The sequence below is a fragment of the Notolepis coatsorum genome (genome assembly GCF_963971535.1).
Source record: "Notolepis coatsorum genome assembly, chromosome: 2".
Classification (NCBI taxonomy): domain Eukaryota; kingdom Metazoa; phylum Chordata; class Actinopteri; order Aulopiformes; family Paralepididae; genus Notolepis; species Notolepis coatsorum.
The window spans coordinates 22,665,338-22,684,974 of NC_140166.1; the positions used below are offsets into that span (position 1 = coordinate 22,665,338).

The window sequence follows — 19,637 nt, forward strand, 5'->3', positions numbered from 1 at the left end:
AAGGTGGGTAGGGATTCACTTTCTTTTTACGGCTGTGGGTAGGGCGTTCCACATTGTTGTGGCATAATTGCAAAATGTGTTTAGTCCCTTGTTTGAGCCGAATCTGGGTTGAACATGATTTGTGGAACTCCCTCTGGTGTTGTGGGCGTGGTATTCATATTCACTGACCTTTGGGAAGTATTTCGACATGTACATGGGTACCCAAGGCCGTTCCCCCCCACCGTATGTATATTTATCTCCCACCCACCCCCTCCTAATGTAGTCTCCTCCCCACCGTATGTATATATTCTCTCCCCACTGTATGTATATTTCTCTCCCACCCACCCACCCCCTCCTAATGTAGGCTACAGTCTCCTCCCCATCATATGTATATACTCTGTCAGGATCTATGGGTAACAGTACTGTATATTTGTATAGTATAAGTATGTCACAAATGTAACAGTACTAAATACCTGTATGTCATGTATGTCCCTATGCCATAAATGTCATATATGTTGTGTATGTCATAAATGTCACTACGAATTGAAAATGGGGGACCCTGATGTAAACAAGACAAACTTCTTTCTCTGGTCTGCATCCCTTGCCTTAACAATTGTGTGTATTGAGCCGTACTGTATTGTACCCATTCTGCAATCTGTTAAATAAAGTTTTCATTCATTCATTGTCGTTGTTCCCTGGATGTCGTTAGTGCTAGTTTCCCTGGATGTCGTTTATTATCTGGGTTCCCGCTGATTTGGGCTATTCCACCTGCAGTCTGAAAGTAGCCAATGTGCGTGCCCTCTTTTTTGCATCGTCCTTTCACTGCATTCTGAATCGACTCCCTCGTCACGTGACAGGAGATCAAACAGGATGACCGCGCGCGGAGAAGATGGCGGATTCTTCTGAAGAGCTTCGGGTAGGCGACAATAAAAACAAATTACTACCAGTGAGCCTCGCTAGCTACGTACTTTGATATATATACTGACACATCGACAGACAACGAATACGTTTTTAAACGTGTAAATGTTAACGTAAAATAACAAGTAATAGTAGTACAAGTCACATAACAAGTTTGTCTTACTGCCGCCAGCAAGCTAACTCGCTAGCTATAATGCTAACAACAAATTCCCCACTAACGTTAACGTGACCGTCGCCAGTGTAGTCGGTTACATGCATATTATATTTGTAGAATAAGTGAGCTACTAGTAACAACCAGGTGGACCCAGTTTAGTTTAACTGTACGTAGTCTATGTAGCATTTGTCTTGTTGTCCCGATTTAGCTAGCGTTAGCTAACGTACACACTACAAAGGAAACATAGTGGAGCTAGCAAGGGAACGTTACCCAGTTGGCAAACGTTTCACATGCCTAAGATACTATAATGTAATGGCATCTTACTTAACGTAGTCGCCTTGCTTTTTTGGATCACTGTCGGCTGCTTTGGCGTTGCTAAACATGGTTGATGACACCTTAAGTAACGTAGCCTGGTAACTAACCAGGTCAAGGAGGGGTAACGTGGTGAATTCCGTGAGATTCTGAGATAAATAACATATAACATGTTGACAACTTGGTCATGACGACAAGGTCCTTCTTTAGCCTTAACCAGCGTGGTTTATTTTCATATGCACACATGTACCACAACAAGACCTACTCCGTGATAGGTAGAGTGAAAGGGAACATTGAAATTCCCTTTTATACCTTCTACCTGACGTCAGCTACAATAGCTGCGTCTCCTTACGCCTATAGCGCCCTCTTGTGGAACAGTAAAGTGCAGTTACATACAGTCATATTAACACTTAACACTCCCACTTATGAATGATGTGTATACTGTAACTTTTCCAAAACAACTTTTTCAAGAAAAAATACAGTTCAAAACATCAAAAGAATATGGCAGTCAATATTACATAACGGGCAATATTTTACACACCAAACATGTCCTCTGCAAATCTTCTCAATTTCAGTTTGGAGACAGGCTTGGTCATAGCGTCTGCAACCATGTCGTCTGTAGGACAGTAAACAAGTGTCATCCTTTCTTCTCTGATGACAGATCTGATGAAGTGATATTTTATATCCACATGTTTACACCTCTGTCGGCACACAGGGTTTCTAGCGAGTGTAATGGTTCCCTGGTTGTCTTCATAAACAACAGTTTTCTTATAGGTATCCATTCCTTCGAGCAGTTGTTCTAGATAAATACATTATTGTATTGTCATAGCTAGAGCCATGTATTAGGCTTCACAAGTTGATAGTGCCACTGTGGGCTGTTTCTTTGTTTTCCACGAAACCAGTGAGCTGTCTGTACCCAAACTCACACAATACCCGGTGGTACTTCTTCTGTCTGTGGCGTCTGCCGCCCAATCTGCATCACTATAGGCTTGAAGCCCTAAGCCCTCGCTGCTATTTCTGAAACAAAGCTGTTTATCTGCTGTGCCTTTTGAGATAACGAAAAACATGTTTTGCTGTAATCCAGTGCTCTTCCGTGGGATCAGCAAAATGCTGTGATAATTTACTCACTACAAAACATAGGTCAGGGCGAGTACATGTTGTCAAATAAATGAGGCTACCTACAGCTTCTCTGTACATTTTTACATCTGTCAATTTCTGAGCATCCTCTTGGTAGTCTAGCTTTTGATCACATGGTGTTTCCCTGGTTCTACATTCTTGCATGTCAAAACGATTCAGGATCTTTTCCACATATCTCTTCTGGGATATTTTTACACAACTGGCAGACTGTTCGAAGTCCATGCCTAGAAAATGTTTTAACCTACCCAGGTCTTTCATTTTGAATCTGGTGGAGAGCATACTTTTCACCTGCTCTAGGTTTTCTAGTGTTGTCTGCTGCGATGATTAAATCATCCACCCAAATCACAATTATCACTTTTCCTGACTCTTTTGACTCCTTTGTGTAAACACAGGGGTCTACTGGGTTCTGTATGAAGTGAGGCATAAAAGAAAATATTGTTTGGTTGTCAGTTAAGGCCATGGGTAGGTAGGGAATTTATTTTATAAAAAAAAATCCCACGGCGACTATGGATAGGGAATTTCTTTATTTAATTAAAATGTTCACAACAACATGGATGCATGTACTCTGCCAGCATGTTTAATATCCATAATACTAAAGGTTTGACTAAGATTTCTATGAAACTTTATTCCAAAAAAATTTAAAGGGGACATGCGTTGCTATTCCTAGCACTATTTGGGCAACTTTACACAATTCCTGTGAGTCTATTGAAGACATCTGTAAGGTTTTTTTTTTTAAAAAATGCATTGTTTTATATTTCTAATCAAGTACTCAACCATCATTTTTCAGCCTCAAGATTTCAGGCTGTTATGGCCTGGCTCCGCCCATAAGCACTTTCAGTCCACACAGTCAGAGAGAGAGAGAAGGCCCCCTCTTTCTTCCTTTCTTTTTTTCTCCCGTTCGGGGGTATGTGTCGCGCGGCAGGCAATGGTTTGTTTCCGGTTGCCGACCGACCCTGCCGATTTAGGTGCGACCCAATATATTTTGAGTTTTAAAAAATATATACCGGTATATATAAAAAAAAAATAAAAAAAATGTAAGGTGACATGCATTATAAATGTCATTTTTCAGTCTCTAGCATTGTATTATAGTAATAGGAGTTAGTATCAATGTGTTTTAGTGTCTAAATACCATATTGGCGGATTGCTCTGATTCAGCTCAGACCATTTCCTGCTCCAGTAAATTAGGCCATCCTGATTTGAAGGCCTGAGTGACGTCACTCAGGCTCTGGGTAGCGGACAGTGATGTGATTGGCTAGGGGTGGACGGTATGGTCTAAAATTTATATCACGGTATAATTTGAAGCATAGACGGTAACGGTATATATCACGGTATCATCGTTTTTGATTAAATTTTTTTTTTTATTTTATATAATTTTTTTTTTTTTTTATATAAAATATATATATTATATAATTAGACTTGTACTTGTATTATCTGCGAGACATCGCCACCACGCAACAAGCTCCACTGTCTGTGTGTACATTAGTAGCCTCTAGCTACGGCCAGGATTCTCCGGAGCTGCAGCTGGACCTATACTCGAGTAGCCTCGAGCTACGGCCAGGATTCACCGGCGCTGCAGCTGGGCCCTAGTATTGGTATAACGTTAAATCACATTCACAAGCCCTCAGCTCGAATACGCATCGAATCAGTGTTATAAGACATTGATATCAGGAGCTATCTGTAGCTACTGCTAGCCGGATATATAACGTTAATACAACGCCTCAGTGAATTATTTAGTTCAATGGGACATTTCGTTTTGAACGGTGAACTAACTTGTGTTAACGTGAGCTAACGGCTAACGGAGCTATCATACACGTCTACTCTCTACTAGACTTGATGGAGCGTTTGTTGATGTCAGGAGCTATCTGTAGCTGGCCGACTAGATACCGTTCGGTTAGACAATGCCTCATCATGTATTAAACTAAAAGTGAATAGTTGACTGGGTCATTTTGTAACGGTAGCTAAGCTAACGTTAGCTCAGGGAGACGTCCCGTCCCACTACTACTAGTAGACCCGTGTTTACATGCGTGCGGGAGGGGCTGGCACGCCCACTGCGCGAAGCCTCCTAAATAACTTTTTCCAGTTCGCACATATCTATTATCTATGACTAATTCTATCTATTTTTAGGGGCAAATGCGAGTGAAATAGTCGCGCTGTGGTTACATGACGTCATTGCTATTTTAGAGCTGCACTACCGGTTACACGGTATAGGCAAAATCCATACCGTAGAGCAAATTCATACCGTTTATACCGTATACCGTTTATACCGTCCACCCCTATGATTGGCTCTGTGGTTGTAGCTAATGCCCGCCCACAATCTACCTAGACTGACTACACAGCAGGGTTAGAAATAAAAAAAAAATTTCAAGGGCTTTTTTTGCCCCCCTTAATTGATTTTCGGGGGCTTTTTTTTGTATTTCGGGGGCACTGCATTTTTATGATAAACGGTAGGGGTGGGACGGTTCACAAAATGGGACGGTTTGGTTCGTATCACAATTTTGGGGTCACGGTTTTCAGTTCGATATATGTTAATTTTTATAAAAAAAAAATTTAACACTCAAATCTAAACATGCTTCTCATTTATTTAAAATAAAATAAAAGGTTTACAGTGTTTACAGCCTTAAATAACGTTTGGCACACAAAGACCGAACTGACTGAAAAATATAGGCTACATTTGTCAAAGTATTAACTTAGTGCAAACAAACAATATGCTCAGCCAGCACTAGACTTTCCTTTCTTTAATATAAACACACAAAAACAATGTCAACCATGTTTAAATTCCCTGATTGTCAGTTCTTAATGGAAAGATTCGTTTTCTGCTTGAAATTATTATGTTTCTGTCTACATTTATTTAGACTAACATTATTTAAATATTGAGTGCAACTGTCGTGGATTACGTAATTCGGTGAGTTGGAACTATCTATGGGTTGGGGGGGGGGGGGGCACATACCCCCGAACGGGAGAGAAAAAAAGAGAGGAAGAAAGAGGGGGCCTTCTCTCTCTCTCTCAGACTGTGTGGACTGAAAGTGCTTATGGGCGGAGCCAGGCCATAACAGCCTGAAATCTTGAGGCTGAAAAATGATGGTTGAGTACTTGATTAGAAATATAAAACAATGCATTTAAAAAAAAAAAAACTTACAGATGTCTTCAATAGACTCACAGGAATTCAGTGGTTCTCAAACTGTGGTACGCGTACCACTAGTGGTACTTGGTGGTACTGCTGGTGGTACTTGAAAACATTTCCAAAAAAGCTATTTTTTTTTTGTTTTTTTTTTTTTGCAGTCAGGCCACTGAACTTAGAAGCAGGCCAGGCCAGTGTTTCTGGTTGCGGCAGCGCAATAGTTAGATAATCTAAGTGGGGAACAACCAGGAGATCACTGACAGAGAGTAATGCAGTCTAAACAGTCATAAATCTTTAATTCAACTTCAGCCCTGATCATAACCATTTATTTTTAGATTTCTTGTAATGTCAGATAAAAAATGAAATACTCCCATTTTTCTGAAAAGAGTTGGTTGAATCATTGACACATGCCTAGCCTGTAATAATCCCCCCCAGAAAAATGTACTTTGCATTTGATATATTGTAAATATTTTACTTTTTGTGTGTTTCTTTTAACAATAATTTGTGATGCCATCACACAAACTGGCATTTAAAGGGTAAACATTCAAAAATTCCTGCACCAGAATGCAGGAAATTAAGTTTTTGTAACAAAATAATTGTGTGTGTGTGTGAGTGTGAGAGAGAATGACGGACAATTGCTTGCTGTGTGAGAGAAAGAGAGAGAGAGTGAGAGAGAGAGAGAGAGAAAGATAGAGAGAGAATTAAGTACATTTGCTGAAATACAGTTGTTCTTAATTTTATGTTCTCAATGCCCCTTGCATTGTATGAGTTGTGTGGAAGCGTTTGCTAGTTCTAGTGCTATCCCTTTGTACATTGTGGCTGTGTCTGACAAAAGTTAACAATAAATAATGGTATTAGGAATACATTTGCCTCCTGCGTGAACTGTGCATAGCTAATAGACTGTATTTTAACGCCGGTCATATGGTGGTACTTGGAGAGCCAGCTACGTTCTCAGGTGGTACTTGGTGTAAAAAGTTTGAGAACCACTGGTGTAAAGTAACAGTGCTAGGAATAGCAACGCATGTCCCCTTTAAATTTTTTTGGAATAAAGTTTCATAGAAATCTTAGTCAAACCTTTAGTATTATGGATATTAAACATGCTGGCAGAGTACATGCATCCATGTTGTTGTGAACATTTTAATTAAATAAAGAAATTCCCTATCCATAGTCGCCGTGGGAAAGAATAAAATAAAAAAAAAATTAAAAAGATTACCTACCTACCCATGGCCTTAATTGACAACCAACAGGAAACAAACAATATTTTTTGTTATGCCCAGAGGAAAGCTCGAGTCCAGGTGTGAAAAATGACTCTTTGTAGGGCATGACAAGGGCAGCCCCGCTTTTCTAGTCTACTATCCCGGTACAGGGAAAGTGCAAAAGCACAGGTTAGTCAAATTTATCACAAAGGCAACATGTGAGAACGAGACAGACACAGGAGCCAGAGCTGGACTCCAGAGTAGGGTGACAGCCGCCATCTTGCACGTGCGCGTACCGAACGCTCTGTTCGCGCTTCTTTCTACACACTTTGTCCGCGTGTCCCGTTTTTACCCTCAATCTTAAGGAATACCTTTTGGTAGCAACTGTTTTCTCCACCCCTCCAACTCCTTGGACAATCAGTTTGATGTCTTCGCCATTTAGTTTCAGACGATCAGCGGCTTCGTTCGAGATCTAGTTTGTATCTGAAGCTAGGTCGACCAAAGTGCCGACTAGCTGACCCGAGTTTGTCGTCACCTCGAGTAGCATCATTACCACTGGATATTCTTTTGGCTCACCGCTGGTGCACACTGTTGTTGATGTTCTGTTTGAGAATGCTTCCTTGAACTCTGCTTTTAATTCAGGGGAGAGTTTGGCAAGGAGCTCCTCTTGTTTATTGGTCAGTCCAAGTCCCCTCCTCTCTACTTTTGAATAGCTCTGCTCCTTCTGCTCTCCACTCTTTTCCATCTTCTTGGTCGGTGGCATCGGACAGAGCAAGTAGTTATGGTCTGAGGACCTCCCTTTCCGACAGTCATACTTTGCACAGAGGAATTTCTGGGTGCAACTGCCGTCTTCACCATGGAGGCACAAGCACTTGAAGCATGCTCCAGATTTCTTTAACTGAGCCTTCTTGCTGGACAGGCTTAGTCTCTTGAAGACCTTGCAGGAAAACAGTCTACCTGCATGCTCTTCATCCCCTCACGCTATGCATGAGCTTCGTTGTCAGCCCTTTCGGAGGGATTCAAATGGAACATTCTTGAAAGATCCAAACAATTATAGTGGTGGGGAAACTGCATTCATTTCCGGTCATTTTGGCTAATATCTACGCACCAAACTGGGACAACCCTACGTTCTTCACCAGCCTTTTTTCCCGCCTACCCGATATGACCTCGCACCATCTCATCCTTGGCGGCGACATGAATTGTGCACTCTCCCCGGTGCTGGACCGTAGCTCGACCAGGAAGGCCCCCCAGTCTAGCTCGTCCCGTGCAATCCGGCGCTTTCTTAAATCATATGGGGTAGCTGACGTGTGGCGGTTTCCTAATCCTACATCCAGAGGATACTCTTTTTTCCCCCCCGGTCCATAATACCTTTCTCCTGGATAAGAGACTCCTTCCCCTTGTAACCAAATGCGAATATGGAGCGATAGTTATCTCGGACCATGGTCCCTTAGTTATGAAAATGAGTATCCCGAATACACGGCTCGGCCACCGCCAGTGGAGACTCAACCCATTGCTTCTGTCGGAGGAAGCCTTCACAAGCTTCATCACCTCGGAAATTACATTATTTCTCGACATTAAGACTCCGGGAATGTGTTCTTTAACCATTTGGGAATCACTGAAGGCGTACTTAAGGGGACAGGTGATTTCATATTGCGCCAACCAAAAGAAGATAAACACGGCACGCCTTAAGCAACTGACGGACGAGATTTTGGAGCTAGATAGACTACATTGCCACTCGCCATCAACCGACACGTTGAAAAAACGTATATCGCTGCGAACTGAGTTTGACCTCCTGTCAACGCGACAGGCTGAGTACCTCATTACCAAAACGCGACAGGGGTACTATGAACATGGGAAGAAGGCCGGACGGATACTTGCCCATCAGCTGCGACAAAGAACTGCCAACCAGTCCATCCCCTCTATCAACGACGAGCGGGGCTCAAAAGCCACTGACAACCTTAAAATTAATAAAAGCTTTAAAACTTTCTACCAATCGTTATACACCTCGGACTCGCAAGTGGCGCCCTCCACGCTAGACGATTTCTATAGGACCCTCCGCGTCCCGACAGTCGACCCAGAGAGGGCCGCAGATCTGGAGGAGGGACTTACGGTTGCAGAGATTACGTCAGCGATTAGATCTATGCAGAGTGGCAAGTCCCCGGGGCCAGACGGTTACCCTACAGACTTTTTTATTTTTATGACATAATACTAGAGCCATATGAAATCCGCGTTCACGGAATCGCGGACGGAATTGCGGAATTAACCAATAAAAATGGAATCAACTGCAAAACGTGGAATATTGCAGAATTTGGCCTAATCTGGACTGAAATTTCGTTTTTGGGTGGAACGTTTGGTGCACACGCGACCGGGGAGGCGGGGACTCTACAGCGTGTTACACACAACACAGCCGCGGTGCTCAAGCGTCTGGCTGCTTCAGTGTTAACATCGTCAAGAAGCTAAACAATTCCACAATAAGCCCTCAATTCAGAGCAGAACAGTATCCTAATGACTTTTATGCCTCCGGTGATAAGGTGTTTTGCTAATTCTGTCAACGTTCCGTGGACTGGACCCGCAAAAACACTTGCGACACTATTGTGATTAAATAGCTATAACGTTAGGACGTTTAGCTTCTAGCTAAATCTAGTGCACCCATTCATTTGTTTAATGCAAACGATTGTCATTATACACTGCCCTTTATAAACTAAATACACTTAAATAGCTATGTAACGTTATAGGACTATCTATGGAAATGATAGCTTCTAGAAGTTCTAGCTAAATCTGGTGCACCCATCCAGTTTAATGCAAACGATTGTCATTATACACTGCCCTTTATAATCTAAATAAACTTAAATAGATATGAAACGTTACAGTACATAGGACTATAGATGGAAATGATAGCTTCTTGCTAAATCTAGTGCACCCATCCATTTGTTTAATGCAAACGATTGCCATTATACACTGTCCTTTATAAACGAAATAAACTAAACTAAAGGTGCCTAAATTATGCATTACTATATTTCATCACAATATAATAGATATAGCTAGGTTACTGACATTGTCATTGTGATAATGTCAGTAGTAGCTAGCTGTATCTATTGTTTACACTTGAAATATGTATTTTTATTTTGTCACAATATTAATTGAAAAATATTGTGTAAAATTGAACTGTATTTCTGAGTTGCAGCACTTAAAAACATTAAATGGACTGTTATATCTTATTCAATTGTGGACATTTATTCATTCCCACTTATTGGACACTATTTCTGATGGTAAAATGAGCATAAAAGGCAAAATACAGAATTCTGAAATATTAAAACGGAAAAAATGGAATTTGGGAAAAAATAAAATGGAATTTGGAAAATAATAAAACGGATTTCATATGGCTCTACATAATACCCCGGTATACGGTATATGACGGTATGACTTTCATTTTCATCGGGGGGGGGGCAACCCGTGTTACCAAGTAAACAAATCATTGTTAGCTCTCAGTCTCAGAATGGTAGTCAGAACGAAGCCCGCACCGTTAGCATGTAGCCTAGCCATGGCAGACTATTTGATTCCTTAACGGCTCGAAATTGCCTGGGTTTTGGTCATATGCTCCCGAAATGCTCTCGCTGTTTGGCTACTTCTATGTGCAGTGAAAACTACTCTAATGCTTTATAACCTAGTCATTGATTTAGTTCAGGGTAATCTAAGATTAGCCGCAGAGCTAACACTAGCTAACGTGAGCTAACGCTAGCCAGGGTGTCCGCGGGACCTTAAAAAGTCTTAAATTCAACTATCAACTATTAAGGCCTTAATTTGTCTTAAAATTTCTTAAATCCGACTTTCGGAGGTCTTAAAAACATGCCATGTCATCTTATGTTTCATTGTGAAATCTGGGGGGAAACTATTATTAACGGGAGATAAAGTCAGGCTTTTTTTTCTTTCACGCAGACCGCAGTGGGGCGGAACCAATTAACATGGTCCTTAATGTGTGTCGCCGTCGAGAGCTATTTCAGAACACCGGAGCATAGGTAACACGTTATTCAAGCCGTAGCGATAACGCTGACGTTTAGTTTAGTTTAATTGATTTGTATTTATTTGCACTTGTTAATTTAACATGGGAAAGTGCAAATTTAATGAGAACTGGCTCGAAAACCCTCTGTTTGCACCATGGTTGGTCCCAGTGAAAGACATGTACGAGGCCCGCTGCAAACTCTGCTAAAAGGATTTTAAACTTGGAACGATGGGAATAAAAGCAGTCGAGTCACACATGCACAGCGCTAAGCATGTTACCTCTACAAAAACCCGCCTGCAGACAACTTCAATATCAAATTTCTTTTCGACGCCGACGCCGTCCACATCAACTGCTCAGGGACAGGTAGGTCTACCACCTGGACCAATTGTTATTACATCTGCACCTGTCCGGGTAACGTTCGTCTCCACGCCAACCCTTGAAGCTGAGGTACTGTGGGTTCTAAATACGGTCGCAAAGCATCAGTCCTACAATGGAAATGAGGGACTAGGAGCGGTGTTTCAAGCGATGTTCCCTGACTCTGAAGTCGCTAAGGTTTGGATTGGCTTCTTACATCCAAAAAATCTTTTCACGGATGTAAACAAGGACACGTTTGTGTTGATGTTCGATGAGAGTGAGATGATATGATATATATATATGTTAGGATCTATGGGTAACAGTACCCATTCTGAAATCTGTTAAATAAAGTATTCATTCAACCAAACCACAAAAACAAAACTGGATGAATGAAAACTTTATTTAACAGATTGCAGAATGTGTACAATACAGTACAGCTCAATACACACAATAATAAGGGGATGCAGACCAGAGAAAGACGTTTGTCTTGTTTACATCAGGGTCCCCCATTTTCAATTCATATTGACATACACAACATAGAATAGATAGAATAGAAATACTTTTATTATCCCGTGGGAAATTTGACACTGCAAATCGCTCACCATTTAAACATTTAGACAGGACAGGTCACGAATTAGAATAATAACGCAAATCAATCAAGTTGCCTAGGATAAGAGTAGAGTAAAATAGAATAAAAATGAAATAAAATATACAGAAATAAATACAGTAAAAACATACATGACATTTATGGCATAGGGACATGCATGACATACAGGTATATACTGTAGTACTGTTACATTTGTGACATATACGATATGCAAATAATATACAGTACTGTTACCCAGAGATCCTAACAGAAAATATTATATATATATGATGGGGATGAGACTGTACATTAGGAGGATGGGGGGGGGGGGGGTTGGACATTTACGGTGGCCAGTTTCGAATTGCAGTCTCCCATAGGTGCTCTTTAAGAGCGGTTTTGAATGTGGGCAGGGGTAAAGTGGGTTTTAGGAGTGAGGTTAAGCAGTAGTCTGACCAGTTTGTTTTGTGATGTTTGTAATCTTGTTTTTAGTGCCTTTGAGGTGCTTTGGTACCATGAGGTGCAGGCATAGTCGTAGTACCCTTGAATGAGTGTACTGAGAGTACCCATGATTTTTGCCATTTTGTTATCGTGAAATTGGTATTAAATTTAATTCTGAGTGGTATTAAAAAGTCTTAAAAAGCCTTGAATCTGACTGGGCTAAACCTGCAGATACCCTGGCTAGCGAATCAAGCTCACAGAGAGAGATAAACAGCTGACAGCGGATAGTACAGGACGGTACAAATACAATAAAACAGCGGGTGGGGGCTGTTGTGTAAACCTTGTACTCTTTAGTTCACATATAATAAGAGACGTATTATTTGCTTGCTCCACTAGTGCAGGGGTTCCCAAACTTTTCAGGCCAGGACCCAGAAAATAAGGCGTCAGAGAGCCGCGGCCCAATGCACATCGTCAGGCTTTCTTTTTTCTTTTTTTTTGCCAGGCGACCGATTTTTTTAGCCAAATATCACTTCAATCCTATTAAGTTAGTTCAAGTTAGTTATTCATTTATATGTGCTATTTATGAGAGGGCTAACTTGTTGCAAAATAATAATGATAATAATAATAGCCTCATTAAAATACTATTGTTGCTTCGGTTGTTTTCAGCGTTTTATGTGCATAATCTGTTATTTAGTTTGAAATGTTCGTTGAAATAAGTAGATTTTTCGTTTTTGTTTATTTATTAAGTTAATATAAAACCATATAGTCACATTTTAGAATACAATAGAATAGAATTTTAGAATACAACTAGAAACACTGTCCTGGCCTGCTTCTAAGTTCAGTGGCCTGACAAAAAAAAATTAAAATATATATATATATATATATTTTTGGAAATCATCTTGCGGCCCACCCGTGGCTGCTCGCGGCCCACCTTTGGGTCGCGACCCCGACTTTGGGAACCACTGCACTAGTGCACCACAACAACACACACCAACTCTCGTCACAACGCTTTACGGTATTTTCACAGCACTGTCGCAACATTACCGTAAAACGTGAACACTGTTGTGACCCACTCGCTTCACTAGTGAGGACTGGTCTCGCCCTCTGCTGGCGCGTGTGTGCACTACACTCAAAACTCCGTTTCACTGTAAAAGAAACTGAAGCGCATCTGTGATTTTGACGGTGACGGACGGTATTGATTTTCAATACCGTCGGGATTTTTTTTTAAATCCCCTGGTATACCGTAATACCGTCATACCGCCCAAGCCTACCCCGCGTAATGGGTGGGATGGCGCTTCCAAACTTTATTTACTACTACTGGGCAGCAAACATAAGATCGTTATTATACTGGGTAAGGGGGGAGGACACCGCCCCCTGGTGGACAGTACTGGAGAGTGCGTCGGTTAGGTCCACCTCCCTATCTGCCTTGTTATGTGCTAAGCTCCCGTTCACACAGCCCATATCTAGCTTTACCTCGAACCCAGTTGTCATCCACTCGATAAAAGTGTGGAACCAATTTAGAAGAACCTTCTCCCTCAGGGAACTATCACTGGCTGCTCCGATCACAAGAAATCACATGTTTGTCCCATCAACGATGGATAAGGCCTTTGACAGTTGGGTTGGGAGTGGAGTGATTACGCTGTCTGCAGGGACCGAAACTAAAGCCCGCCGCCCGCCAGGGGCGGTCTGTTTTTACCTTTGGCGCATGACACTTAGAGGGCTGCCCGCCGTGTGGCGTGTAGACGTGTAGTTCATAACGATACTCTTGTGCGAGTACAGATTATAGCCGCTCGTCTTTTTTTTCTCCGCCGCGAGATCGTTAAAAAACTACAAGTCCCACATCGCACTCAAGTCAACGGTCCAATCACAGTAGAGTGACGTGACTGGTTTCATGAGAAAAAAAAGCAAATGACCAATCGGAAGCTATCATTTGGCTTGTTTACTTCCGTCTGCTCTAGTCTATATCGGACCTCCATGAGCTAACATTACTGTTTAAACAATGACCCAGTCAACTATTCACTTTTAGTTTAATACATGACGAGGCATTGTCTAACGGTATCTAGCTGGCTAGCTACTGATAGCTGCTGATATCAACAAATGCTCCAGCAATAGTCTACTCGAGTGCATAATACCTCCGTTCCCTCGTTAGCTAGCTTAGCTAGCTCTCGTTAGATCCATCTGTCCCAGTAAACTAAATTGTCTTAACGTTATCTAAGATAAGATAAGATAAGATATTCCTTTATTGATCCCCTTGGGGAAATTCAGGCATCATAGCAGCATGGGGGGGAGGGGGGAGGGGTACAGGTAGTAAAACAACACAGTATACAGGTAGTAAAAGACAACACAGGCAGTGTAAACAATTTGATCAATATGGTCAATATAATTTACTATCTGACTAGCTGAGGAATATTCACATTATTCACAGTGTCACATAAGGTGCAGTATGCATGAGGTAGTGTTATAATTTACTATCTACTGAGTATACATTATTCACAGTATCACGGTATCCACTGAAATATACATTATTCACAGTATCACAGTATCCACATACTGTAGGGTGCAGTAAGCCTAAGGTAGGGTAGTGTAGGTTGTCCTCCTTGGGTTCCTATAAGTCCCAGGTCAATGTCTGGTAGCAGTCGCTGTCGCTGCCCCCTGTTGTGGAGCCTGGAGGCTGCTAGTCACTGCCCACTGTTGTGGAGCCTGATGGCCGCTGGTATGAAGGACTGTCCGAGGCGGTTAGTTGAGTGTCGGGGGGGAATGAGTCTGTGGCTGAACGAGCTTCTCATCTTGACTAGCTCGTCGTAGAGGGGGTGGTAGGGGCTAGCAGTAGCTACAGATAGCTCCTGATATCAATGTCTTATAACATTGATTGAATGCGTATTCTAGCTGAGGGCATGTTGAATGTGATTTGACAAAAGACCGTAACGTTAAATAGGGTCCAGCTGCATCGCCGGAGAATCCTTGCATGCTGAATGTAGGGTCTAGCTGAATATAGGGTCTAGCTGCAGGGCCGGAGAATCCTTGCTGGAGCTGGAGGCTACTCAAGTATACACACAGACAGTGGAGCTGTTTGCAGATAGCAAGCATTTTGACTTATTGCGTGGTGGCGATGTCTCGCAGATAATACAACTACAAGTATGATTATATAATATATATTTTATTTAAAAAAAAATTTATATATAAAATATATATATATTTTTTTTTAATCAAAACAATTTTGGCAGGTAAGAAATATGCTTGGCGGGTAGACTCTTCCCATCTACCCGCCACTGGCCGGTGAGTCAAAAAGTTAATTTCGCTCCCTGGCTGTCTGACCTCTATATAGACGGCAACTTTGCCTTCTTTGATCAGCTAGTACAGAAATACAAGATCCCTAGGTCACACTTCTATAGATACTTGCAACTCTGGAGCTTCGTAACTTCGAACTCGGACTGCTACCCAGTGTGCCCTCCGGCCTCCATTTTAGACTCAATCTTGAACTGTAAACTGATCCAGAAACAGGCTATACGCAGAATTTATGAACTACTTAATAGAAGCAACTCGACACCTTTAGACCTCCTCAGGGGCAGATGGGAGGCTGACTTAGGTGAACCAATCACAGAGGTCACATGGGACAAGATAATACAGGGGATTTTCTCCTCTTCCATTTGCCTTAAACATGCGGTTATCCAATTTAAAATTGTACACCGACTGCATTGGTCTAAAGACAGGCTCTCTAAGATATATCCCGACATAGACCCTCTATGCGACCGCTGTAGACAGGCTCCAGCCACTCTGCTCCACATATTTGGGATCCTTTCCTGACTTTCTTTGAGGGTATGGAAGCGGATAATGTGATGGAGGCGATCTGACTGGCTTCCCTGGTCTCTCAGCTTGTTACGGTTTATTTTTTCTATTATGTTCTTACTTTTCCTCTTCTCTATCTGCAGAATACAAGGGATATGTGACTGCTGTCGGGTGATTTAAAAGCTAAAAGGAAAAACAATGATTAACAAACGATCTAACAGTGGTTCTCAAACTAGTGGTACTTGGTGGTACTGCTGGTGGTACTTGAAAACATTTCCAAAAAAGCAAAAACATTTTTTTCTTTTTTTCTGCAGTCAGGCCACTGAACTTAGAAGCAGGCCAGGCCAGTGTTTCTGGTTGCGGCGGCGCGATATTTAGATAATATAAGTGGGGAACAACCAGGAGATCACTGTGACAGAGAGTAATGCAGTCTAAACAGTCATAAATCTTTAATTCAACTTCAGCCCTGATCATAACCATTTATTTTTAGATTTTTTGTAATGTCAGATAAAAAATGAAATACTCCCACTTTTCTGAAAAGAGTTGGTGTTAAATCTGACATTACAAAAAATCCATCAAAATATGTGTTGCTGCTAATCATTGACACATGCCTAGTCTGTAATAATCCCCCCCAGAAAAATGTACTTTGCATTTGATATATTGAAAATATTTTACTTTTTGTGTGTTTATTTTTAACAATAATTTGTGATGCCATCACACAAACTGGCATTTAAAGGGTAAACATTCAAAAATGTATTGAATGTGTTTTCTTTTCTTTTTTACAATAATTTGTGATGCCCATCACAAACACTGGCATTTAAAGGGTAAAAATTCAAAAATTCCTGCACCAGAATGCAGGAAATTAAGTTTTTGTAACAAAATAATTGTGTGTGTGTGTGTGTGCAGGGAGTGAAATTAACTTTTTGACTCACCGGCCAGTGGCGGGTAGATGGGAAGAATCTACCCGCCAAGCAGATTTCTTACCTGCCAACTTTTTTTTGATAAAAAAAAAAATTATTATTATTTTATATATATAATATTTAATAAAATATATATATTATATAATCATACTTGTAGTTGTATTATCTGCGAGACATCGCAACCTCGCTGTCTGCAAACAGCTCCACTGTCTGTGTGTATACTCGAGTGGCCTCCAGCTCCAGCAAGGATTCTCCGGCGCTACAGCTGGACCCTAAACTCTTACATTCAGCATGAAAGGATTCTCCTGCGCTGCACCTAGACCCTAGTCAGCAGCCCGCATGCTGATGCGATGTAACTGGACACTTGCTGCAGTTGTTGATGTCGGGAGCTATGAGTAGCTAGCCAGCTGGATAACGTTACACAATGCCTCATGTATTAAACTAAAAGTGAATAGTTGACTGGGTCATTTTGTAACAGTAGCTAACATCAGCTCACGGAGGTCTCTCTGACTAGACTAACGTCAGTCACGGTGACTGTGTGTTTACATGCAGCATGCAGAAACAGGTGAGAGCGGCTGAGAGGAAGTATAGAAAGTCACGCCTCACTGCTGACATCGACACATATCACAACCTCTTGTTAACATTCTCCAAAACCATTACTAATGCCAAAGCTTCTTTCTTTCACCATAGGATCGAGGCCTCTGCCAAGAATCTTCGCAAACTGCATGCTACCATGTCCTCCCTCCTCACTCCCCCCCCACCTCCTCCTCCCTCATCTTTTTCTGCCGAAGACTTTGCGATCTTCTTTGAGGAAAAAGTGGAGAACATCCGCAGCTCCTTATCCCAACCCCCACCCATTCCAAACGCTGAATCGAGAACCTCATCCTTCACTCTGTCATCTTTCTCTCCCATTACAGAAGCCGAGACCCTGACACTGGTAACGTCGAACCGTCCGACTACATGCCAGCTGGACCAGCTACCCTCCCCACTCTTCCAGACCATAGCACCGGACATCCTCCCATTCCTAACTGCAACCATCAACTCCTCACTCAACTCGGGGGTGGTCCCCACCTCCCTAAAACAAGCCAGAGTCACGCCCCTCATAAAAAAACCAACCCTGAACCCCACCGTCATAGCCAACTATCGTCCTGTCTCTCTTCTCTCCTTCCTTTCTAAAACACTTGAACGTGCTGTATCCAACCAACTTACTGCTTATCTCTTACAGAATGACCTCCTAGACCCCAATCAGTCTGGCTTCCGGACTGGCCACTCCACAGAAACGGCCCTCATTGCGGTCACAGAGGCACTTCACTTAGCAAAGGCGAAAGGCCTCTCCTCTGTCCTGATTCTCCTAGATCTATCTGCAGCCTTCGACACAGTCAACCATCAGATCCTCCTCGCGGCCCTCGCAGGAATGGGAGTGGCTGGATCTGCGCTGACATGGCTGACATCATACCTCAATGACCGCTCCTACCAAGTGTCATGGAGAGGGACTCTGTCGGCCACCCGCCCCCTCCGGACGGGTGTCCCCCAGGGCTCGGTCCTAGGACCCCTTCTCTTCTCCCTCTACACTAAATCACTGGGTAACATTATCACGTCTCATGGCTTCTCATATCATTGTTATGCCGATGATACTCAACTCTTCCTCTCCTTCCCTCCCTCAGATATCCACGTCTCTGAGCGGATCTCGGCCTGTCTGTCCGACATCTCCGCCTGGATGACGACCAACCACCTCAAACTGAACCTAAGCAAAACAGAATTGCTCCACCTGCCGGCCAAATCCTCCCCCCTGACCGACCTCTCCATCACAGTCGAGAATGCAGCTGTGACCGCGTCGCCGACCGCCAAGAACCTTGGTGTTGTCCTCGACGACCAGCTGAACTTCTCTGCTCACATCGTAGCGACAACCAGAACCTGCAGATTCCTCCTGAGCAACGTCAGAAGGATACGCCCCTTCCTGACAAAAGAAGCCACCCAACTCCTCGTCCAATCAACAGTCATCTCCCGCCTCGACTACTGCAACGCACTGCTAGCTGGCCTCCCGGCCACTGCCACCAAGCCTCTTCAACTCATTCAAAACGCAGCGGCCCGCCTGATCTCAAACCTACCGAAGTCGGCCCATGTCACCACACTTCTTAGGGACCTGCACTGGCTCCCCATTGCTGCACGTATCCGCTTCAAGGCCCTCGACCTAGCATACCGTGCGGCAAAGGGAACCGCTCCCGCCTACCTCCGGTCAATGGTCTCTAACTACACACCCTCAAGACCCCTACGCTCTGCATCTTCTGGCCGCCTCAGATCTACTCCTATCCAAGCTCCCGGAGGGTCATCAAAGAGAAGCCGCCTATTCTCAGTCCTTGCCCCACAATGGTGGAATGAACTACCCATCCCAGTTAGGACAGCCGAATCCCGTCCAATCTTTCGCCGTCGACTAAAGACTCACTTCTTCAACAATTATCTGAAATGATAAAAAAAAAAAAAAAAAAAAAAAAAATCTAACCCCGACTAACCTTAATGTCATGCACTTGTCCTAATAAACTAACCTACACTGTAACACGCAACACTTTGATGAACATTGTTACTCAGCTGATAGTTATACCCTTCTTGCTGTCTTGTCGCACAGAACTTGTAAGTCGCTTTGGATAAAAGCGTCAGCTAAATGACTAAATGTAAATGTAAATGTGTCTGACAAAAGTTAACAATAAATAATGGTATTAGGAATACATTTGCCTCCTGCGT

The 19,637-nt window shown here is 42.6% G+C and overlaps 1 protein-coding gene across 2 annotated transcripts in view; it reads left to right on the forward strand.

The window, feature by feature from the left end:
* Window positions 1-850: 850 nt before the first annotated feature.
* pias2 (protein inhibitor of activated STAT, 2) overlaps window positions 851-19,637 on the forward strand; it is a 95,218-nt gene continuing 76,431 nt past the window's right edge. Inside the window, exon 1 of one of the 2 annotated variants that reach the window (XM_084338004.1) lies at window positions 851-895. The gene's annotated coding sequence lies outside the window, so the exon portion shown is untranslated. Of the gene's footprint in view, window positions 896-11,057; window positions 11,178-19,637 lie in introns of those variants that run through there. The other variant, XM_084338005.1, reaches the window with a different exon arrangement.